The 25,359-nt window shown below is 36.5% G+C and overlaps 1 long non-coding RNA gene across 1 annotated transcript in view; it reads left to right on the top strand.

Annotated features, from left to right (window-relative positions):
- LOC116446061 overlaps positions 1 to 23,774 on the top strand; it is a 47,277-nt gene extending 23,503 nt beyond the window's left edge. Inside the window, exon 3 of the long non-coding RNA XR_004241021.1 lies at positions 20,394 to 23,774. This is a non-coding gene — a long non-coding RNA (uncharacterized LOC116446061). The remainder of the gene's footprint in view (positions 1 to 20,393) is intronic.
- Positions 23,775 to 25,359: the final 1,585 nt, after the last annotated feature.

Genomic DNA, 25,359 nt, shown 5'->3' with positions numbered 1-25,359 from the left:
TCCGTGTTGTGAATCTTCCCAGGTCTCAGCTCACTACGCAGCTTGTGCAAGATTTCCCAACGGATATGAAGCTTAGGAAGACGGATAGGTCAGGAAGGGAGAGAAGCTGAGTAGCTGCAATCAAGTTGAGAGAAACCACCATAATGTGCATATTTTCATAGCTGTGATAAGTGACTACCCCTCCTTTTCCAATAGCTGGAGTCTTGAATCAGAGCAAACCTACCTGGAAAACTGGCCAAGAATCCTTTGAAATTGCCAGGCCACCTTTCAGAGGTATAGTGCTTGCTGAAGAAGCTGGCGAGCTTTTCGCCGTTCAAAAGGAAAGGAGATATATTAACTGTGCTTCATCTGAGTGTAGCGTGTGTGGAACTGGGAGCGCAGCGCTCTCCTCCCTGGGCCTCTGCATCACCAAGCCACAAGGTGGTGGTATGGTGTCACTTTTTTTTAGGCAACAAAAAGAGGTTTTGTTTAATGAGCTTGAACTCACAAGCCTGCTCATCTAGTGAACTGTGACTTTTCAAATACCAACCTATTAATGTCAAAGGCAATACTGAAGGGAACAGTTCTGTTTGATTTAAAAAATACAGACAATGTGAAGTCCACTATGCTCTAATATCTATCACCTATGGGGCTCCATTCATGCCTAATGCTTTATTCAAGCTAAGACCTAGTTTTTATATATCAGATTAATACATATCTACAGCTTTGCACCTTTCTATTTTGATTTTTTTATTATCAGGGCTCGCCGGGGCCATTTTCATTCCCTTACTATAGCATCTGCAAGCAGGTGGATTAGAGATAACTCTCATTGTGCTTTGTTTTCTCCTGACACTGTCATTAATCATTCCTTAAGCCACACTTCAACTTATAGTAATCAGGACTGGCTGTTCCCAAGCTGCACAAGAATTGCCTTTCACAATGTAATGTGAAATTGGAAGCGAATGGCTGAAGCCAGACGCTTCTTCTGCATTCCCCATCTATCTCATCATTTAGGTATTTATCCATCTCAGGCTTGTACAGGGAGCATCTCTCTCCTTCCCATGAGGACACAGATTGCAACAGAGGATCAGATTTGTTACCCAGGCTTTGGGCTTTGATTGTCCTCTTATAAGTTTGGGATTAAAGTGAAATTTCCCACAGGGCTATGCAGGATTTGCTAGCATTTAACTGTTTAACCTGGCTGTTTGTGAATGAGAATCCTGTGGTCAACTATTCCATAGAGAATATTATGGTAAGCCAGCTCTGAATGGCAGATATTTTGGTAAATTCCTGTAAAGACTGCTACAGTTGATTCCAATTAAGTTCATACCTGATAACAATTGTTTTCTTGTACATGATGAACAGTAATCTTATGATAAAAAAAAATTGTCTAGTCTCTTGTGAAATACTCGTCAGCTTCAGAAAAAATGCAGACCTTCAAAAAGTTGCAGTCATCTATTTATGCTTCTAGAATCACTGTGCACTAATTTGTCTTGAACTAGGTCATATCACTCACTATGTAGAAGAGCTGTATTCCCTTCTTTTTATCCAATTTTAGTAATAAGTATAAGGTAATAATATCTGTAGTAGCACAGCAGTGGAATGGACAAACATTTTAAGCAAACTGCACTTGATGTATTAATAAAGACAAATTGATGGTTCTGGAAAGCATGCTGTTAAATATGTAGCCAAAACAGATGTATTTTTCCTGGCATTTGATATGATTCTTGCACAAAGGGAACTACCTATAATGTGCTATTCTCCACAAAACTGAAAGCAAGGGGAAAATTTTTCAGTCCACGTTATCTATCTTTCAGTCTTAGGTTTAGAGCCATTTAAGGAAAAAGATTTTAAAACAAGTCAAAATCATTTTGTTATCTAGTTTAAAAAGACTGTATGCTCAACCACTGTATATGTATTCTATTTAATGTGGATGTGTTTTTAAAATGCCTAGGAGGATAGTGCTCATTTCATGTGCTTCTCCAAGAGAGACATAACACCCAAGCAACTGAAGTACATAATTTAACAAAACATTTTTGCTTGCAGTGAAATCAGTTCCCTTGGAGGGAATGGACTGAATCATTAAACTCAATTTTAACCCCACTCCCTGAGAAATTTTTACATCTTATTCAAAATTTTGCTTTTTTTTTTTTTTTTGTTGTCTAAAAATGAGCTGAATATCCAAAATAAGCTTTCATGGGATTTAGTTTGGGGATAAAAATCATAAATATTTTTAGTCATCCTTTTAAAAATAAAGAGTCACAGAGACCTCAAGGAAAAGGCTCATGGATATTGTCAATTACAAATCTATAAATTCTATTGCAGATTCTAATTGACAAATATAAAAGACAAATATATTACTTTTCTTGTTCACCCTTCAACTACATGATGAACCTGTACTTATGACATTGTTCTCATGTTAACCAGTGTCTCAGTGAAAAGGAGCAGTATTTGGTTGTATAACGGTACCTGTGAAAGCCTCACTGCCTGAGTGAAAATTACTAAATATCTTTGCCATCGTTTACTCTTTCTCTCGTAGCATTAAATGATTACTGAAAATCCTTTCTATTTATATGAAATATCCTCTAGATTCACATGAGTAATTTTCAGCTGTGTATAATGCTCCCAAAGTAACCTCTTCATTTCCATTGTTTTAGTGTGAAATCATTTCCTCGGGAGATAATTAGAGTTGCTCCATTTATTGCATTAAATGATTAGCATGCACTTGAAATGATTCAGTATATTTTCCTTTATTGCTGATGACTCTTAAATATGGGCCTACATTTTTAATGGATAAATTAAGATTATCTTGACATTTTGTGGCTGCCTCAGCAGCAAAACAAGGCAGACTTTCTTTTCCAAATACACACAGGTGTGTGTTGAACAACACACATTAGTTGAAGGGCTTCTATTCACCTGACTATCCCACCTGTCTCAGCTTAAAGACCAGTAATTTTGAAGGTAAAATGGGGGTTTAAATGTACCAAAATTGCTACTGCTTCTGTTGCATGTGTGGTTAGTAATTATTCTTAAGTGTCATGGGATCAGAATCCCAGCATCTCAGCTAAAGTGTCTGCTTCCTCTGAACAACCAGCATCTCCTTCCAAATGCATATAAAATTATTTCTTACAGTGGCAGACTTGCACTTTTTTCATTTTATATTAATTAATCTAAATGAATAAAAGAGTTTTTCTGTATGCTAACTAGTGAACTATCATCCTCTCATTTATGAGAATAAATTACCCTAGAATCGGTGAAAATATATCCCAATTAATACTCCTTATTAAAACTGAGTAAGGTTTAATGTCAAGCTGCAGCAACAGCTTTAAGATTTTCTTTTAAGAATGGAAGTCTGTAGTACTAAGCAGATTGGCTGCAGGCCTGAGTTGGGACCAGGTATTTGTGTAACCAACACTGTGACAAGGACTCCTACAGCAGTTGCCAACACTGACCTGGATGTGGTGGATACGAACAGTGACAGAGGTCAGCAGAATTAAAAAGGCTCCATTTTCCCAAGACCGTGCCATGTCATTCCCAAAAGAAAGCCAAGGAGATATTTAACTGGATTTGAAAGCTTGGTTCATTGGAGTTAAATAACCTACCGCACTCGAACTACATTAGTGGATGTGAAACTGATGTCATTATTAAAGGATACATTCTCTTGTGGTGGGATACATTCACCTATCTCTCATTTCTCAAACTTCACTATGGTGCAAAGACTCCTTACACATCCAGTCAATTTAAATTCAAGCATATTTTGTATTTAATATGTCCTAAATATAATCTATTAGAGATTTTAATGGTAAGGAATGTTTTTATTCTCTTGGCAAGATTTTATTAGAAATTTTACTTTTGAAGAGGAAATATACAGGTTAACTGTGGCCAGACAATGTATCTCATGTTTTATCTGAAAATCCACTTTGCTATTTCAGTGAGTAAAGTCGCTTTTTGAAAAAATATACAAACTGTGACTGTACAGAATATGAAAGAGAACTGAATACTGAAAAAAACAGTATTATAAACACTTTTGTAGGTGTGTAATGCAGTATAAAAAACCACTTTCATAAAACTGCATCTTAGGTCAGAAAATAATATTCTAAATGAAGTGCTCCGTACTACAAAGAGAAAATGTGTATTTTTTTGCCTTACTCATTAAGCACACACAACTAATCTTTCTACTGGCCTATTTTCCATCCAGAAAGCCACTCCAGATATTTCTGTCTTACAGAACACTCTAAGTAAAAGAAATATTTCTTCATGAATTCAGAAAAATTGCTCATGTTGCATGAACAGGAAGCAAACATATTTGGGATAGTAGATCTCACCAAATCCAGTGAACTGTGCCCTCACAAGCAATGTTACTGTTTCAGGTAGTGCTGCTGCATGGAAACAGCAATGGCATGCATGGCTCCATATGCCTGGAAACAAGCACTTTTCCTCTTTATTTCTTAGTTGATCCCCACTTGAGTCAGATTCTCACCTGTGTCTAAGCAGCAAATTGGACCACAGTGTGGTCATACAGGACAGCCTTCCTAAATTTAACTATAAAAGTCCAAGAAAATACTTAATTTGGTTGTTCCTTGGACAATGGTAAGAGGAGTGGGGGTGCCTGCTGGAATTAATCCCAAACAGTGAATAGCTCTATGCTCCTAAATGAAAATTGGGCAAACCCAGCGCTGTTCAGCCAAGTTCTTATAGCACATGATTATGTTCCACCAGTAAACAGCTGGTTTATATATATATAAACAGGAGGTTTGATAAAATGGGGCTCAGAGATTGCTTATGCTCTTACTAAAGTCATAAATGTGACTCTTCTTTCTATCTCAGTGATACTGGACCATCATAACTGGAGGTGAAAGTCTGCTCACCTCATTAACAACAAGCAATCCTATTTACTAGCCCCAGGACTAGAACACGATGTAGGCACATTTATCCTTTAAAACTTCAGCAATATAAAAGCACACCATTAAATAATAGCACTACCATAGGAGTATTATACAGAAAGTGCCATAATGTTGTTTGTATATGACAGGCATTTTTAGTGTAAGAATGCTGAAATTCTACACTGATTTCATTAAAGCATAAATGACACAACCAAAAGATGGAGATACTAATGTATGGTGGTTAAAACTACACTTCTTTGTAGGCTTTAGAGTATTTTTAATAGATTCAAAGCATGTTTTTAATAGATGAAGTTATAACAATACCAACAGTAGTGGCATGAAAGGTTACAATGGATGAACACCATCTCTCTCAAACATTTATTCCATTTAAGTAAAAATACTTGATAGAGAGCATTTCTATTATTCGCAAGAAATCATGAAATATAATGGTTCCTAGCACTCCTTTTGTAATAGCTTATTTAAATACTTGGGGCTGCAATTCTGATTCCCACTTTGTTCAGGCTTCACAGAAATACTTCTTACAATTGATCACATTTTTATTCTTTATTGTATTCTAAATAGCCTCTGATTTTTCAGAACCCAAGACTAAAAATTAGGTTTGCAGAAGTGAAAAGTACAGTCTTGAAAAAAAACCCTATACACTTTTCTTAACTGAGGAACAGCAGCTACCAAATTGAACAACAAAACTATGCTATGAATCATTTTGTGTACAGAAGTGCTTTAAGGAATTGTTCCTGAAGTCTAAATGGAGCTTGATGGGCCTTTTCTAAACCCTTAAAATCTGAAATGACCTGAAGGTATAAAGACCTCTTGACTTTGGATTTCTTTTCTTTGTAATATTTTCTTCAGCGCTTCCAGCTCAGACTACAGTAGTTTTCGCAAAATTAAGAAACCCAGTCTGATAAGAAGTTATTAAAATTCTATTTATCATTTTATGTTTACTTATTGTAAAAAAAAAAAAAAAAAAAAATACTTAAATGAGGAAGTAGGAATTGAACTTTTTAATGATGAGGTTTGATATCAGTAGTTTATAGATGCTATATTTCCAACCTTTCTCAAATTATTTAAGGACTTTAAATATATTTATTATGAGCCCAGGGTAATCTCTCTATTGATATAAAACAGTACAAAGTCATCAGAGCTCTTAACTTACATCTGATGAGGATAAATATCTTTTTTTCAGATTTTTTTTCAGAACAAATCATAGAATCATAGAATACCAGCTCAGAAGAGGGTCTCAAGGATCACCTCATTCAGCCTTTTGTGGCAAAATCATGGTCCAGACAATAAAATAGTTATTTTAATTTCAGAAAAATTGGACTTCTATCTAAAGAGCAAATGAAAATGAAAATTTATAAACAAAGAACCAAAGGTGTATTTGCATTTAGTCCCTGTCAATTTACATTCAGACAGCAAGACTGGAAGATGTGATGTGACTTAGGTTGGTTGTGCTGTTTTGGGTCAACCACATTTTCCATGATAAAATGGCATACTTAGGTAGAATTATTATTAAGTATTAAATTTTAATTTTTAATATTTTAAGTAAGAATTAATTAAGAAAAAACCCAAAATAACTAGTATTTTAGTATAAACTGCATTATGCTACCATGTGAGGCAATTAATAGGTTCAGTACTGAAATCAACCACTGAATTATATAAATTTGTAGGTTATTGCTTTGCTATTTTTTTTATAAAACTTACTTACTTTTATGAGATCTCTGTATCATTATGATGTGCAAATGAGTGCATACAAGATTTTTAAAGGATGTATTAGCTAAATGATAAAGAGAAGCAACTCTTTTATGGGCATATAAGCTCTCTAATGTCAAAAAATGCCACATCTCCTAACTTTCAACTCATTCTAAAATGGTTTAATATGATAAACTTCATATGGCAGAAGTATTATCAGACTACAGCATGGGACTCTTAGAGCAGTCAACAGTGCTCTTTTAATATTGTTCCCATTTGCATTTTAAATAACCAAATGGTTTTCAGGCATTTAATAGAAAAACATTTTTTTTTAAATGAATACCAAGAGACATTTGTAAATAGCAGCACAAATTGCTCCTGGGCTATAAACCTGAGTGCCAAGTTTCTCTCCAGTATGAATACAGACAAGTGTTAAAAGTCTGAAAAATGGATTCCTTAATGGATATACTGGCAGACCTGTAGCTGTAATAGAGCTAGAATGTTCCTCTTTAATAAAGATATCATATTTCATCTCCTAGATTACACATAGCTTTTCTATTCTAAATAAAATATTAGAACAAGAATTTTTTCCCCTGCATATCATATTTAAAAATGTACAAGGGAATGTCATCCAACAATTTGTAAGCATTGAAATTATTTCCTTGAAAACAATAAAAAGTAATCCCTAAAGATATGGTAAATATACAGTCCCTTTATTGGACAAACAAAAATAGATTATGCATTGCTTTTTCAGAATCAAATACATCTGCTTTGACTGAGGCAAGGAGACACATCTGGGGGCTTGAATTTTACCACAGTCTCTGTGACTCTCTGTATTGTCAGTGCACCAGTAACCTTGTATTTAACCAGATTATTTACAGTCAGAGCCTTATAAGATCACACCCATTGCTGCTGGTGTGAGGGAGGGAAGGAGACCTCTGAAATTGAATACAAATGTGATATTTATTGTTACATTTATTGGGCTATAACCATATATCAAATGTGCTAAATTCACAGAGATAAAATAATACAATCACATCAAGACTGAAAATTTAATACCAGACAGGGACCTACAAGTTCCTTTCCATCTCAGCTTGCTTTGTAGCTCATCTGAACAAACACTCTGCCCCGGAACTTACTGGAAAATTCTTGTCTGCTGCTTATTAAATGCAGGGGCTATTTATTTTCTAAAAGTTATGTTAAATGCATGTAAACCTACTTGTACACCTAACTTGTAAAACAAAACATCTGTTTGCTTGCTTTTGTCAGAAAAAAAAAAAAAATTAATAATCTCCACAGATACATCAGTGTAATGGTAGGAGGACAGCAGATCTAAACTTTGCTATTAATATGAAAATACATATTGGTCTTTGGAAGAATTTTGACTGTGGGGTAAATTAGTTTAGATTTCACCTGACTATATTATCCCCAGTTGCTATGCTAAAAATGCAGCTAGAATGTAATGCATATTGGCAGTGTCAGACTTGAGAACCTGACACTGGTATGGCCAGAATGGTTAAGCTTTTCTTTTCACAAGTGCTACTTTTGGCTTTAGAGAAAGGGTTCAAGAAGTCACTGCATTCATAGATCCATTATAGTAGAAAAGCAGACAATATGTTTGGGAGGTGGAGCATGAGTTGCCTAGATTACACCATATTTCCTTTTGGTTAACCACACACCAAGCTCCAACTAGAGAAACAGCCTTCAGCTTGTGCCTTGCTTTCTTAGACTGAAATAATGATCCACTTCAGCGTATATGTTTTCTAATATACTTTAACTACTCATTCCGTACATACCCATATAACATGATTATGTTTCTGTCAAGACCTAAGTGGTGTGGATCGACAGCTATAGTAACCTGCTAGAAGAAAACTAAACAAGATTCAGCCCATATCACTCATTGATGCCTGTAGGTGGAACAGGCCCTTGTTACTGACAAGTGTTGCAGGCATATTCCACACTCCCTTAAAAATAGCAAATAAAAATAAAGGTGGATAGGAAAAAAAAGGCTTAGCTTGTTTTCAAATGGCTTTCTTAATTTCCCTAAGGAAGGTCTTAAAAACTTAAAGTTGGATGCAAGAGAAGTATTCATTAATAAATATTTTGGAGTGACTTTCAAATGCTCGGGGTAAGGCCTGGGTCTTCCATCTTTTGAACTGATGGTAATTTGAATGGCTTCTGTCTGTGGCAGAGGAATTATGACAGCTTTACACTCATGTAACAGGCAGAAGAATTCAACACTTGATATAGAGGATGGAACTTTATTCTGAATGGGAAAATAAGGCTGTTGTTCTTTCCAGTAGGGTAACTCAAATTTATTTATAGCAACCTGTTTTTTGTTTGTTTGTTTGTTTTTTTTGTTTTTTTTTATTTTAAATTGTGGCAGTAGCTGAGATTTGAGCTTTATGAGTAAATTAACTACTTCTATGGGACAAAAAAAAATACAGGCAGCAACAGCACAGAACCAGATAATTCCTCTTAGACAAGAGAGATTGTGGTTACTTTTTCTGACAGCTGTGCTTGTAGAATTTGCAAAATGATTTTGATATAGGTTTTAGGGATTTTTCTCCCAATTATCTTTTTTTACACAGAATACTTTCATAATACTTAAAAATGGTATCCTTTATTACAACTCTTATTACAGTAAAATCGATGGAAGCCTGAGTGGTGGGTGTATTGTTATGACACTTAAGCTATTTGTAAATATTGCTCAAAGCTTTCTTAGCATATTTTAGCAAGGCAACATTACAGCAAAGTATAATTTATTGCACATGATATAGGCTGTATGCTTCAAAGACAATCACACTGGAAAACAGACTCATGAGAAAGAAGCCACAAGTGTGTCTTGCTTTCCAGTAAAAGTATTTGTTTCAGTCTTTGGGTTTGGAGTATTGCTCTGAGATCACAAAACCCACAGAGGTGGGCAGGAGGCTGTTTTCACTTTGCTTTCAGTGCCCAGTCATAAACAGCCAGTACCCTGGTTGGTGAGATTTCTCTTGCTTCTGCAGCTCCCCTTTCCTACTTATGCTTTATACTGAAGCAAGCTCCTCTGATTGCAAGATTGGAGCCATGACACCAGCATGCTTTCATTACCTTCTCAACCCAGATACAAAAAGAATGCACTGGTTTACAGTAATATGACATTCAGCCAGGGCTTTGTTTAGACTCGCTTAAAATTCTTCGAAGAGACCCTGTAAGAGGAGTGTTAAAATTGTAAGGAAAACCTCAGTGAAGAGCCTTCCAGTCTGTACCAGCCAGCTTGTAAAAAAGAATGTAAACACCCCCTACACTTTCTGAAAAATAAAATGTTCTAGCTGCCAGCCTGAATGATAGGGTCTAACAACAACAAAAATATTTATATTGCCCCTGCTCTCTTTTATAATCACTTCCAGTATATAGTTTATGGAAGATGTTTTACACATTTTATATTTAACAGTGTGATCTTATGGTAATCTGTACTCAATAGCAAACAGGGAGTTTGACCACTGTCTGGCTGTTCAGTAGAGCCTTAACTGCTATAGCAAGTAATCCCCAGATACTGATCATGCATCATATATAATGAAGTTTTTATATTCTTATTATAGTAATAAAGGATGATTTTTTGACATTTACTGCCAGAGAGGCTGGCTCCACCACAGGTAAATGTTACAGGTTTCCACTGATGTCATGCTGGTGAGGAAAATACATGGTGACTTTAGTTCTGAAACCCCATATATTCTGAAAAAGTTCCAAAATTTGTTCCAATCTGGATTGCCTTACTTGGCCATTACTTATACCAAGAATGAATCAAAACATCTAAGTAACTATATAACCCCCACCACCTTTAAAGTCCATTCAAGTATATTTTTTGGCGTTTCTGGGTTTCAATTTAGATGTTTTCAATAAAATTTTTATTATTGTTTATACTATAATTTTGTGGGGGGTGTGTGTGTGTGTCAGTTTTTGGGCTATTTATGTCAAGTAAAATAACTGACTGGAATTACGGAGATTTTCACTAAAACATGAATTGGAAGATTTGACCTACTGTTAATAGGCTTGATATTCTTGTTTTCTACTTGTGTAAATCTACGCCTTACTTTATTTTTTTACCAAAATCTTGGTCTAAGAGTAAATAGAATATTTTAGAAATAATACTGTGACTTCACAGAAATGTTTAGATTAGTGATTTTCAGGGGGAGAAGGAAACAAAAGCATCTGAAATCAGTGTAGAGATACAAGAAGGTGAGAATTCAGTTCAGCCCATTATGACGTTAAATTAAGGCCATGCCTTGCTCTCCCTGAAGTCAATTAAGCTGTAATCTTTCATCATTGTATCATTTTACAATCACAGGGCAGTTTGCATTTCCTTCTACCTTAAAAAATAGATTCTGGATCATTATAATTATATGGACACATTGCACAAGGTATTACAATCGGTTTTCCAAATAAAACCCTCCACTTTGACAGTGCTCTGTGTTCTGACAGGCACCTCGCTACATACAAAATAAAACGTGTGTGCAGAATCTTGCATGTGCCTTGTACAGTGTGTGTGTTAAAGGAGGTGACAGTATGGAAGAGGATAACTGAAGCAGCTACTCCACACGGGACCCCTATGAATATTCATTTTGAAGCAGTCAGTCCTGTTAGGCTGCTACGCTACATTTTAAAGTAGTGATCAATAAACCTACTATAAATAAATAAACTACACATTTTTATTCCTGTTGAATATTCTAGTTGATTCAAGCAAATTAGTTACAGTGTGTGAAAACTCCCACCAGGAAAAGATGTTTAACTGGTTTTTTTTATTACAGTTTACTATATCTAGAAACATTTCTCACACTGATGATTTACCAGAACTTCAATTTACCTCTGAATTTTATACTTGCAAACTAAAAGGGACAGCAGGGTTCTACTTTTAGAATTTTAGCACCATTAAATACCAACTAAAATTACCACACTTGCAGAAAAGGAGGATAAAAACATAACAAACTCCTACTCTTAAATTCTGCTATACACTTAGAAAAGTAAATAAATACACTTTAAAAGATGGAAGCATTTCCAATTAAAAATAATATTTACATTAGGATTGTAATCACATTTCCTCTCCAGTGAAATAAGGAAACCTGAAGAGACATCAGATATATTATGAACATCCTTAAAAAACCCACCTACCTCAGGAAAACACGGGTGACACAAAATAAGTTAATATATTTTACAGACCTTAATATTTGTGGTTCTGAATGTGAAAGCTGTAAGCTGAAGAATGAGAAACTCTGAAGATTTCATTTTAAGAATTTTAGTTTTTTTAATGAGTTTTAGTTTTGTTTTTAAAATGCATGAAAAGAACATTATTTATACAGAACACATATTTTTATAAAGTGCAAAAAAACCCTGTGTGCTGTCTTAATTTTCATCTTAAATTTACAGACATGCTACATGGCAACAGTATTAAAGCAAAAAAAGGAGGGATACATTTTCCTATTCAATAAAAAGCCATGGAAGTTGCATGGGGTAGAGTCTCTAGGAAATCCACTCTTTCTTTGAAAAAATGTCAGTGGTGAGATAGGAGATTGGCATCACAATGAGCAAAATATAGTGAGGGCTGATACGGACTGTCAGCTAGAATTTGGGTTAAGACACTGACTTTTGTCTGCATGATGCCTACCTTCCAAAGAAGATGGAAGATGCAAAACTGAAAGTTACCTCTTTCTGGTTAATGTGGTCTATACAAGTGAATAATGTATAAGAAGATGTTCCCTTGATAATGTCACAATTATTCATTGTACAGCTATAAACTCAAATATTCACATTAACAGCTAGGTATTATTTTTCTTCTCTGAAATTAAGTGAGTGGCATCAGTGGTCATAAATGAGAGCATTCATCAAAGGCGTAGGCCATGGCAGAGGATTAAGTGAATGCTGATGAAGTGTCCAGATTCCCATAACTTGGAATGGGCTGCATTCAGCATTCCTTTATTATCCATCTGCCACATAACAAAAAGTCTCATATATTTAATGCAGGTTTGCCCTCGGCCACGTAATAGGATTAGGAATAATTTCTACAAATTTACAAAAACAAATCACATGGGAAGGCTTAGAATTTGCTAATAATTTCTCCATAGCTGGGAGATCAAAGGGATGTAAGAGTCCAGAGCCAGGCGGTAGTTTGACCCTGGCCAAGCTTTTTTAATGAAAGGGTTAATCTTCTCAGAGGTGACCATAGAGGAGCAAATAGTGTGACCAAAGGCAAATTCAGGCCTCCGAAAATAGGAAGAAAATCGTCTGCAAAGTATGACAGCAAGAAAACATGTACAGAACAACAGTACATTTTCTGTCTGAAAAAAGAAAATAAAACAGCAAACCACAACGAATTGTTTTTAAGCAAAGTGTGACTGGCAGGAGAGGGGGTTTTGGTGTAGAAGGAGGAATGCCATGTGGAGGAGAAGCAGCTTGCAGGGTGGACCAGAAATATTACTGTTTCTTTCTGAGTAACAGAGAATAGGCTGAATGCCTTCAGACTAAAACCACTCTCTATTGTCTTCAGGTGAAAACCATCTTCTCCAAATGTGTGTGAAAGCTTTGGTCAGTTGGTTGTTTTTGCCATATGTTTGTCCTGTTGGTTTTTCTTCAGAGAAAATGCAGTGTAAACACACACTACCTCATAGGCAAGTTTGTGGGAGGACCTGAACAAGTTATCTAGTGGCGATTTTTCAGAAATGTTCTTGGTTTGATGCAACTCTTGGTTAAAAATGTTGACTTCTTGGAAGCCAACTCCACCTCTCAAACCAAAGCAAGTATCCATATAAGAAAAGACAGGGGAATTAAAACAAAAAAAAGAAAACAAAAAAAGGAAATGAAATGAAGGTATTGGGAGAGTGTGTGCCTATGTCTGTGACTGTATTTTGGGAGTTTTTAACCCCTTAGCAATCACTAAGACTGTCTACAAATTTTCACCCTGCTGGATTTCCTTTCCCACTCAATAAAGTGCAAAGGAAGAATGCTAACATCAGCTGCAGGTGGCAGGTATTTTAATGTTTGCATCCTAAGTGGTTTTAATGAATTTTGGAAAGTATAGCACAACGGAGTGCTAGCTTTTTCAATTTAATAGAAATCATGTAATCATTCTCATTTTTGGTTCCTGACCTGTTGTAACAAGTTTGAACACAATGCTTATCTGTGGTTTTCCTTACCTACTGGGCTACCCATCAAATGGCAGATCAAACAGTCTGATTGCAAGTAAAGCAGTGAATAATTTATTACAGCTGCACAAAAGCCCAAGCAGACATCTGAGCTTAAGCGAAGGTATTATTTCTCATGTTTCTCTTCTTGGAAGAGAATTTTAGGCCAAAAGTTTACTTCAGCCTCAAGATTAACTTAATATGAACCTGTATGTTCCACCATATTCTTACATTAAATAAGAAAGCAGGAGTACTGATGACAGGGAAATAAGGAGAAGATAATTCCCAGGAAAGAACAAAACATTTCCAGGCAGAGCATCTGTGTTTGAACGTGGGGACTGCTCTGCACTTAGTGTACAAAAAAAGCCCCCCAAAAGCTGAGGAAAAGGGTCAGATTAATATCACTGGGGAGAAAACTTTTTTTTACTTTTCACAGACAGACTCCTATCAAGGTGGATAGAAAAGAAGGGCGCACTTGCACATATTAGGCAGTTCAGCTCTTTCCAGGCTGTGACACAAGGAGATTTCCAAAAAGGATGCCAATGAGTATCTAAAATGAAAAAGGAACATTTTTTTGGCAGTATAAACTGGACCGAGGTCACCAGATTTATTTCACTCAGCTTTCTCGGAAGTCAGCAGTTTATAATAACTTGATATTGCTACCACTATGGACTGAAATTAAACGTGCTGTAGATATAAGAGACCGTAAATTCTTTTCTCTAGTTATCCTCACATTCTCTGTTTATTTTATATAGATCATGGTTCATTCCATCTCTCACATTTTAGGTAATTCCATTTAAGAGGTTGAAATCCAGACTAATTTTTTCTTTTTCATGCACAGCAGTGCAACTCAGCCTTCTGATAAAAAATTGGTTTTTGATACTTCCACAGTGTGTACAGGTATAAGTATCTTGTAAATAACTTTCAGGGAGGGCTTGAGGTCAGTATTTTGTGCCCCACAGTCTCAAGTTGTGATGGTCCTAACAAAAAAACCCCAACTACTATCATCCATCACAGATCAGAAACAGCAAATGCTCAACAATTCCTGTTTCTTCAGTGACAACACAGGTATGTAGACTCATGTGTGTATCAGAGAGGCAAAAGTTCTAACTAGTGACACTTATCTTTAGTGGGTACTTAGACCATCTTTAGACTAAAACTCCTAGCAGTTAAACAAATTTTAGGCATCTGGTTTCGCAGGCTATTGGCTGGTTGTTAACATTGCATGGTAAAGACATGAGTCCTCTGAAACCGTTGTGGAAATTAGAAGTTGGGTACCCTTGACTAACTCTTCTCTTTCAACTAAGGTTGCCAGCTACCTAAGTGAGGTAGCCAAGATAACTACCCAAATGTGAGCTGTGTGAAAGGACTCAGATTTTACACCACCAGTGCCCCACTTCACCTTATACCCAGTACAGATGTTATGACAGTGCTCTTTACTGATGAGCAGCACAAATGCAATAATGTCCCCTCTGCCTTAGGAGTAGAATACTCCACAAACATGTTACTTATGACTATTCTGGTAATTTTGAGCCACAAATTAGTTTTACTGTAGTTTATATAGTTTCATAAAAACAACAAAGTGTCTGGAAATTGAACAATTTTGTTGAATTTTCACATTATAGGAGATTCAGTCGTATGACAAACCTGGATCTAACACGATTTTCAGGCTCCTATCACTTTTACGAAAATTTTAACACAGAACAGCATTTTTGATACCATGTAATATTAACCTGATAAGCTGTTTGAAACAGAATGCAGACATACAATGAGTATCTCAAACCAAACTGTTGGGATTCAGCATCTGATTAAGACCCTGTATTTCCTAGACATCAGGAATGTTCAGAGTTCTTGGTTACAGCCTTTTCCCAGCTGCATCTGGAAACCAGTTTTGCTTTTCAGTCTTAAGTAGCTGCTCGTTTAATGGTCACTAAGGCTGACCTTTATGTGTCACGGTGCCATTCAGTGGGATAAAGAATGAGATGCCTTTTTAGGAAATCATACTATGTGTTTACAAGCAGCTTCTTGACCTTAACCAAATGATGTGGGGAGCAGCAGATAACAATCTATTGTGCTTCCAACCGTCCTTCATGCCAGACCTTTGAGGGCTATACTGCCCTCAAATGTAAGGTCGTATCTCTGCCCTACACCTAAGGAACAATAGAGATTTTAATGGAGGTTCAGAAATACTTGGTGTCCCCGCTGCAAACCAGGACTGTAACCTTCCCTCTTACGCAATGGGACAGAAGAGATTTGTTGGCTTCCTTCTTGTGAGTTCACGTACCAAGTGGTAATACTTTCCTCTTGCTCCTTTCAATTGACAGATGACCTTATTGGCATTTTTTTATTATCTCCTCTGAGGAAGGGAAGAGTCCCAGCACTGCAAGGAAACTAATGAGTTGAGAATTCTGTATTTTCATTGCATGTTGGAAATAAACATGATGAATAATGCCGTCTTCCTTAATACAACTTGCTTGCACAGGTAAATGAATTGGATATGGGAATACCAAGATGTGCTCTTCAGCATCAGTATCGAAAAGCACTGTAGACCAGTTCTTTTGTATCTTGGTATTTTTTCTCTATATATTTCCCCATGAAGACTACTGAGATATCTATTAAATAACTTCAGAATAAACATCACCATCTGCCACATCACCACCAAGCCCCTAAGACATTTTTACTTAATTCACGGTCATCACAAATGCATAGGAAATAAATAAGGGTAAAGAAAATCAATTTGGAAAAAGATGTTTAGAAACATCTTTCAAGAAAAGTCTGTGAGAACTTATAAGTGATAAATAGACAGTTTTAAGACGTAATTTGCATAATGAGGATGGAAACAAGGAGGGAGATTTAAACATAATTTCATTACCATTTTATCATGAAGTCATTCCCAGAGCCTTCGTACTGTATGCAACAGCAACAGGTTTACAACACAGAAAATCTAGATGTTATAGAGAACTGGTAATGAGAGGAACAAGCATTTAATCTTTGCTAATTCAAATCCAGACTTGAGGTCCTCAGATATCATTAAGATCTGGCAGCTGTCTCAGCTTATGGACTAGACGATAACAATTTACATAACAAAAAAACCCTGTCAGAGCTTAGAGAAAAAAAAAGAGTAGTCCTGCTCTTCTTAAGGTATTCTCTGGACAGAGAGGTACAGTTGCTTCATACTTCAATCATGAATGAAAAACACATTTCTAAAATTAAAGAAAAAATAACTTCAAACTTAAACCTTTTCTGAGACCTACTGTTCATTTGTGGACACTTTAAATGTTAATGAAACTTCTGATACAATCTAATACTATCCATTGGTTTAGGAAATAATACTACATGTCCCTAGAAATTCTATCTCTCTTATAGTCTAAAATAGTTCATACCTTTTTAAAAGGCACAAGTAGAAAGGAAGACACAAAATTAGTACAAGGTTTACAGAAGACGTAACCAGGACCAGCACCTAATAATCAGTGACATCACCTTCAGGCCAGCTTTAGCAAGAGAGCAGGACTCCCCTCTCTCCAGTACCAATATACCACAGCTTCGTCATGCAGTCACTCACTTTGCAATCATGCCAAACAGCACTGAGATTCATACGGCAGTGTATGCAGTTTACTGCTCACAGTTCCCTTTTACTATCTAAAGTGCTCAAAGCATTTTTTCCTGTTAGCAATAATACATGTTCAGTTTTGAATTCTCAATTTAATCCTATTAGTCCAATCTAATTTACTCAAAATCAGTCCCTTTTTAACAGTTTTCAGACTGAATAACACTGACTAAAACTATGAAACAGAAGATTTTCTTTCTTGGAGAAGTTTAGCAGTGGAGTGATCACTGCCTAATGGCTGTGAATTTTTCTATTTCTCTTTTTCCATGACATTTTACATTTTGCATAAAGTGCAAACCATCCATCTCTCACAAATATAGTGCAATGTAACACTGCATGAATTACACTGCACAAACTACAACCCCATAGTGTTCCACTGCACAAGGCTGTGCTCTCCAGTCATCTGCTTGAAAAGGCTGGGAGCTGCTGGAAGCATGTGAGATGGAGAAATACAAGCAGTGCATAAATGTTGCCTATCCAATAACTATAGCTCATCTTCTGTAAACTTGGGTGCCTTAAAGCAGCCAGTGGGAGTGCCTTAAGTGAATGTGGCTAGCTCCCATATAAGTACAGTCTCCATTTTCCTGGTTAATGGAGCAACTGTAATAGATGCATATGCAGTGTTCTAACTGTTCATGAGTTAGCCAGAGCTATGATAAACTCACCCTGTGCTGTGTTGGGGTGGCTTTGCCTGGTGCTTCCTGTTACTGGAATGTGTCGAAGAGCAATATAGGCTGGATTTCCGTGCTTTAGCATGGTACCAAGGGTTGAAGGGTTCACTAGGTTTATCCCTGTGTGGTATGAGAACAACCATGCTATTTCTAGTGACAAGCTGTCCCTGGAAGTAATACAGTCTTCCATGTAGTATCACACCTAACATCATAAACTCCTGCAAAGTTGCATCTGCAATTCTAACACTATCTGCAAGACAGATAATCCCAGTACTGTTAATTAAGAGTTAATAATACTGAAAGCCTGTAAGAGGCTGAATACATTTACATTGGATTTTAAAACTGCCAAAATGCCTTAGGAACATAAGCCTCACTGATCATTCAGCTCCCTGTTTTTGTAGCAGTTTTTGACTGGTATGTGCGGGCGTACCAGATCAAACCCCCACTGTTATGTCAGAAAAGAAAGCACTAACTGACATCAGTGAGACACGAGGAGAGAATATCACAGCAGAGATGAGTGTACTGCTTCTCCTCTGACATCAAACTTTCACTAGCTTCATACTGACTACACTGAAATTACTCCAGTTCCACACCAATATGAGTAATATGATGATCTGGAACCACACAAATGATGCAAATTAGGAGAGGAAAATAACATGGGGGAAAAGGGACCAATTTGAACACAACACTAAACCCTGCATTTTTATCTCGGGAGAGGCTTAAGTAGGGCTGGTCATCCATTTCTTTGATAGCTGGTTACTTAGGTCCTCTCATAGCTGACAGCTGCACTGCAGATTTTGCACAGACTCTAAAACCTTTGTGATATTTCAGCCATTCTAGCAAATTCACAATTTCGATAATAAATAATGTACCCCTATAAAGTCACCTGAACACCCTGAGAGAATTATAGCCTTTATTATGTACAATTGGGGGTATGTTAATCCTTACATTGAAAGATTTTTTTAGTGACCTGTCGGAAAGTTAGATAAATTATCAGAAATAGCCAAGTAAAATTACACTAAATGTCCTTTAGTGGAACCATTGAAATGCCCTCTGCAAAATATAGGATTGTTTAGTTAGAGGAGGAGAATCCAGGGACAGACAGACATGATCATTTTTTGTGACATAGCTCTGAGGCTGATTACTTGAGTCAAGTGACCAATCTGGGAACTGTGAACCTCTGGACAGTCATTTTTTTGCTATTACTAGTGGCTGTTTTAACCTACTCACCTATTAATCTACCATGTATTTTCACTTGATTTATGGAACTTTCTTTATGAGTAACATTTGGTAGAATAGTACCTTTAGTCATTCAAAACAAGTCCTTTGCCTAAATCCATCAGAACATTTGGGTAATGGCTTCCAAGCAACAGAAAAAAAAAGGAGGAGGGGAGGAAGCTCGTTTAACACAAATATTGCAATATAATTGAAATTATATTAAAAAAATTAAATTACTTTTGTGAACTTGTTTAAAAGGGTCAAAAATGTGTTTGAGCTGTACAAGATTAACCTTTACTCGTTTGGGAAAATGCAGACTTCAACAGCATTCCTCTGCAGTGGTTGCACTTGCTAAAAGTTTAAAACAGTAATTTTTTCCCAAGAAAGGTCATCTTGAGCTAAAATGTCAAATAAATTATTTAGATTACTGAATTAGAAAAGTGAGGATCTGACAGGCTGAATTTTTTATGCACATTAGCCACAGTCAGGGTCTCTATATGCTCTTTCTATTAAGTGAACCCTCTCTTCCCTTATTAAGAATCTCTCCATTTATTTCAATATATTCTCCTTAAGATGTATCTTTGCATCTAAATAGCTGGTCCAATTTGCTTCTTACTTATATAAAACAGGAAGCACTTTATTTGACTGTTGCTCAGCATTTCTCCAGTATAAAACTGATGTAAGAAAGAAATTCTTGCCACTAGCTTGTAGGGGAAATTAAGTGTCCAAAAATTAATCTTCAAAGCCTCCATGTAAGTATTAAATCCTAGATTCTAGCCAAAGAAATATTTTAAGGAGAAGGAATATTTTGAAGGATAGAAAATTAAAGGACTGAAATGGAAAGGGAGTAACTTTTAAGTAGATAGTATTCACAATTATGTCCCTATCTTGAAGAAAGTTATCTTTGCATGTAGCTGCTCATACACAGGTTTCCCCCACAGGTTCATATCCATGTTTCCCATTTTTCCTAGCACTCATATTACTGATAATTACTGGAGGAAGTAAAAGACCCTCTGTCCAAACATGGTCCCATATAATTCAGTCAAATGACAATAAAACTTCCAACTTCGTTTTCCAAACCCAGTATTTGCTCAGCACTATATAAAACAATTAGTCATTATTAAGCTCCTCCTAATTTGACTTCTGCCACATTTTTTTTCCTCCACAGACTATGTATGCTGTGGATCAGTTTAAGTTCTCTTCCTGAGTAGCCAGTCCAAATGCTGGAGGTGCAGAGCCTGAAAAAAGGTAAGACACTTTCAACTTGCCAGCAAATATAGCCTCCCTCAGTCCTTTCAAAGTCCAGCACACAAGGTGCCTAACCTCGCTGCCCACTTTGTTAATATGCAAATACTCCTGAGTTGTATGATCTCAGAGCAAGCTCCTGTGTAAGCCTGACAGTGCATGCAGTTAAGGATTGTAACTATGTGTGAGTACAGAGGCAGCGCAGCTGCATGGGAACCCACAAGGCCATACTGGGGCCTCAGCAGTGATCCACTCAGGAGCCTCATCTCGTTCCTTTCCTGGCTGTGAGGCACACCTTGCATCACTGCATAGGGGAGAACCCTAGCAAAGCACAGCTGCACATCCTGGAAAGAACTGAAAGAACGCCCGTGTTAATGCACATCAGAAGTACAGGTAAAACAAGCGTGTCCGTGCGAGGAATGTTGTCGTGTACAATTGCACGTAGTCAAATGACTTTAAACAAGATGACAGTAGGCAGAGCTGCCCTCATGCACTTATGTCTTACATACTTTTTTATTTTTAAATGCCTGAGAGTTTTGTGTTTGTTTTGCATATAAAACACCTGGCATGTACAGGACAAGCTTCCTATCACCCTAACCTGAGTCTGACCTGTTTTAACTTTCTGTCTTGAAAAGGCACCAAAAGTACTTAGTCATTTGTGCATCATTGAGAAGAGGGATTTAGTGATAAGACAACCATAGACCTTACTCCTTGGTGATTCCTTCTTTGACGGGGTAAATCCCAGAGAAAAACAGTGTTAATAGAGCATGACATTTTGAAGAACAGAGCTCTAACTGTGAACATTTCCGTTGTCAAGCCAGGTATTATGCTATGATAAAGAAAAAGAAGTATTAAAAGAATTGTGAAAAGCTCTTGGAATTAAGTTTCTTGCTGCTGCATTACTGTAAAGGCCATTAGCACCTCTCCCACTCAGGGGTCTTTCATCTTTCCTGCTATGAGTTCTTCTTTCCTGGACTTGTTCATAATTTACCTTTGTCAGGTCAACAAAGTGAAAACTGTGATTTGTTATATAGTCTAAAATACTCAAGGTTCCTTTAAAGGTCTAAATTTAGGCACAAACCATTTCTTTTTTGAAAATATTGCACACTCTACTCACCTCTGATTACAGCATTTGCAATATGAGATAAAACACAATGGGGAGAAGTAGAAATAATAAATTTGATTTAAACTTTAATTTGCAAATAAACAGAAGAAAGATTTTTAAAGAGTTCTTAAAAAGGTAGAGCAAGCTGGAAAGCTGAATCTTGAAAAGATGAGGTAGGCCAGTAAATCATCTTTGTAAGGGTTTTCACAAGCAGCTTGAACAGATCTTGATGTCATAACTTTTGATCATCTTTGTTGTGTGAAATACCCATCATTTGTACAGTTTAATTTTTCATGTATTTCCTAAGGTAAAATTAAGTAGGATCATGACTATTGCCGCAATCAAAATAAGCATACTAGGTTTTTTTGTTACTTTTTGCTTCTTCTCTCCCCCCACCCCCCTGCCACCCCTTTCATTCATAATAGTTATGGATATGTTCTGATCTAAAGTATTTGAGAACATTTCTTTGCTTCCTCTTCTCAGTGATTTATGTGCTTCTTGATGCTAACATTTTGGGACTAAAATGATTCTGCAAAAAGAAGTCATACTGATAAAAGCCTTGTGATAGAAATGTATTTTGCCCTATTTGCAGCACAGTGCAACACTGGTGAAGCATTTCCCTAGTTGTTTTCAGGAGAAGCTTTATGTCCAAAGGGCGCCTCAGTTTCATCTGTGTAACAAGGCTGCTTCCAAAGAGACTGAACTGAGACCTGATTTATTGACTTACTAAGATGGTCATTTTTGCTCTAAGGAAAAATCTGCCTAAGAGAACTGACTTGATAGATTGCTATTTTATTTTGCTTCAACAATTTAAATTGAACTAGTACCAAAGTTCTACGTGTCAGTTCTCTAAATTCCTTTTCAAATTAACACTGAAAAGAAAATCCATCTATTCATATATATGTAAATATGCAAAGCCAGCTGCCAAACAGTGACATTATCCACGGGTTCCTGTGGGCTTGCAATAGAAATGAATGGGAAACTCTTCTAATAGTGCCAGGCTTGTATGATATTTTTGCAATAGGTGAGAAAAAGCAGCATCGTTCCAGAAAAAAAGGAAGAGCATTTACCAATTGGAACATGGGCAGATGTCACTGATAGCAGATGGTTTTAAAACTCGCATTTTAAGACAGCAGCTGCCTGTCTGTGTTATATTTAAAAGGGCTACCCTTGGTTGGAATATTGGATTAAATGCTTTTGTAAGAAGGCAACCTCAGCAGTAAAAAATGCAAAAAATATCAGACAGATATAAAATCAGATATTCTACTGCATCCCTCCCAAAGCTTTACTAGATAAAATACCAAAACGATAGAAAGACCATTTGTGTCAAAGTTTGTAGAAAGAGCAGAGACCTAATTGCTCTGAATATTTTTAATCCATATGACTCCACAATGCTGTCTTAATTCAAGGCTATTCTAGGACTCTTTCAAGAAAAAAATGGGTATATTACGGAAGAAGTCCTCACTGAAACCTTTTCCAGTCATATAAAGAAGAGGAAGAATACAAAATCCTTCCTGGGGTGGAATAACCCCATCCAACAGTATGCATTTCAGACTGACTAGCAATGCAATAGTAGTGTGGGGGCTCTGATGGACAACACTTGGACATGAAACAGGCACATGCCCTTGAGGCAATACCACTAACCACAGGGTTTTGTGGGCAAGAATGTAGTCAGTGCGCCGAAGAGGTAATTCCAGCATCCATGAGGCTGAACCTGGAGTGCAGTGTGCTGTTCTGTTCCCTTGAGAGTGAGAAACTGGAGAGAGTCCAGCTGAATGCCACCAAGACAGGTATGAGACTGGAGCACATGATATATACACGCATATGAATGATTTGTACAAACATACTCAGAAGCTGAGGCAACTTTGTTCAGCTTGCAGGCGAGAGGCTGACTGGCTTATGTTTGCAGTCTTTTGTACCTTGTGGGGGGTTATGGAGAAAAGGAAGTAAATCTCTTCTCAGAGGAGAGACGTGTGCATGCAAAGGTAAATCACAGCAAATGGAAGCAGTAGCAAGATGAATTCAGTTTGGATATTAGGGGGAAATAAAATAAACCCTCAGTAAGAAAAGTGAAGCACTGAAACAGGTCATACAGGGAGGTTCAGCAAATCCCATCCTTGGGGATGTTCAAAACTTGACTTTTAAAAATGCTTTTAGTAGTCTGTATGTAATTGACTTTCCAGATCAGAAGGAATTACCATCTTTAAATACTTGGATCTTCACTATACCAGGTGATGATTTTAACCTCTATCTGGGCCTTCTATTTTTTACTCGCCTTCTGTCCTTGTCTAACTTCTTTCCCCATTCGTTTTCTTTTGAAGTAGTCTAAAATTTTTTTCACCAGATCACAAGACAGAATTCCCATGTAATTGACTTTGACATTTATCATGAAGTATGGTTAATAAACATAATAAATCTTGAACTCAGACAGACAGGTTTGGTTATCCAAAGCAGGACTTCCACACAGTTCCAGCAAGACCCTGTAGCAAAATATGCAGAAAAAATACTGGGATCAGAGTTTCTGAACCATTAGAAGTGGAAATAATTGTTTAAGCATAAGTGCAATAAATTTAATAAGTGTTTCAGTATTCTTCTGAATAACAATGATATTTCAATGAGAAATATCTTACTAGTTTGTCTCTCCTATTGCAATTCAGAACATTTTCTTCATTTTAACACTTGCACTGTCTCGTATTTTTAAAAGAAGTTTTTTGAAATCTTCACTTGGAAACCTAAAATTCTTTAAGCTTAGTTGTGTATGTCAGAATTCTTAATGTTGTACTCCATGTGGTCAGATTATCCAAATACCTGTAGATCAGCAAGAAAAGTTGATGCTTATTCAGCTTTTGATGTCAACATTTTTGTACCTAAAAATGCACATCATTTAGCCAGAGAAAAGCATTTGCATGGGAATTTGCTTGTTGTCCTCACAGGCTACTAAAAAAATTAAAATACATAAAGCATCTGGCTTTGGTTTCTGGATCTGGCATGATATATCAGTCAACAACTTGCTTTCTGATTTGTATTTTTCAGCAGGGAATGGACCTTATTTTAAGAATATCTCAACCATATTTTCGTAGAATGCTCATATGCATTGATGCAGGCATGTTTAACATATGATGCAGACAAATGTCCTTCATCTCTGAAAAAAATCCCTATAGGCCTTTTGAACCTTGCTCTGGAGAACAGAATTTGGCCTCTGCTTTTGTGTCTGTTTCTTGGTTACAATTATAATCATAATTAAATCACTACCTAGATAGATATGCTGTAAGGGAACATATCCCTTACATTTTTCTATTAAATGGTCAGTACATTTCTGAACACAGACATGGGTCCCTAATGTCCTGTTAGCTGTATAAACCTCTTACACAGCTTGGCTGGCATATGACTTGAACAATGCATTTTGAATTCTACATAATTCCTTTTTTTTCCAAAGGCTAATTAAAATCAATTCCATGGCATTTCTCTGCTGTTAGAAAAGATGCCGCTGGTAGATGTTTCAATCATTAGCAATATGGTGCTGCTGGATTAAAAACAAATTTCCAAATAACATAGCAATGACAGTTAGTCTATGATAGTCCATGGAAGTGTTAATGAAGAAAACCTCTTCTGTCTCTATACCTGAATATTTGTTGATGCCATCTGAAAATAGGCATGTCAAAAAGCAGTATTTTTTTTTCTATTTTAAGGTGATGTTCACTGCTTTTAGTTATGCAAATTTAATAATTTTCTGAATGTCACAAAGGATTCAGACTTTAAAAATATGGGCTTTCATAATTGTTAT

The sequence above is a fragment of the Corvus moneduloides genome, chromosome 6 (genome assembly GCF_009650955.1).
Source record: "Corvus moneduloides isolate bCorMon1 chromosome 6, bCorMon1.pri, whole genome shotgun sequence".
Classification (NCBI taxonomy): Eukaryota; Metazoa; Chordata; class Aves; order Passeriformes; family Corvidae; genus Corvus; species Corvus moneduloides.
The sequence above is the reverse complement of the archived record's forward strand: the minus strand, read 5'-3'. Positions and strand labels throughout refer to the sequence as shown.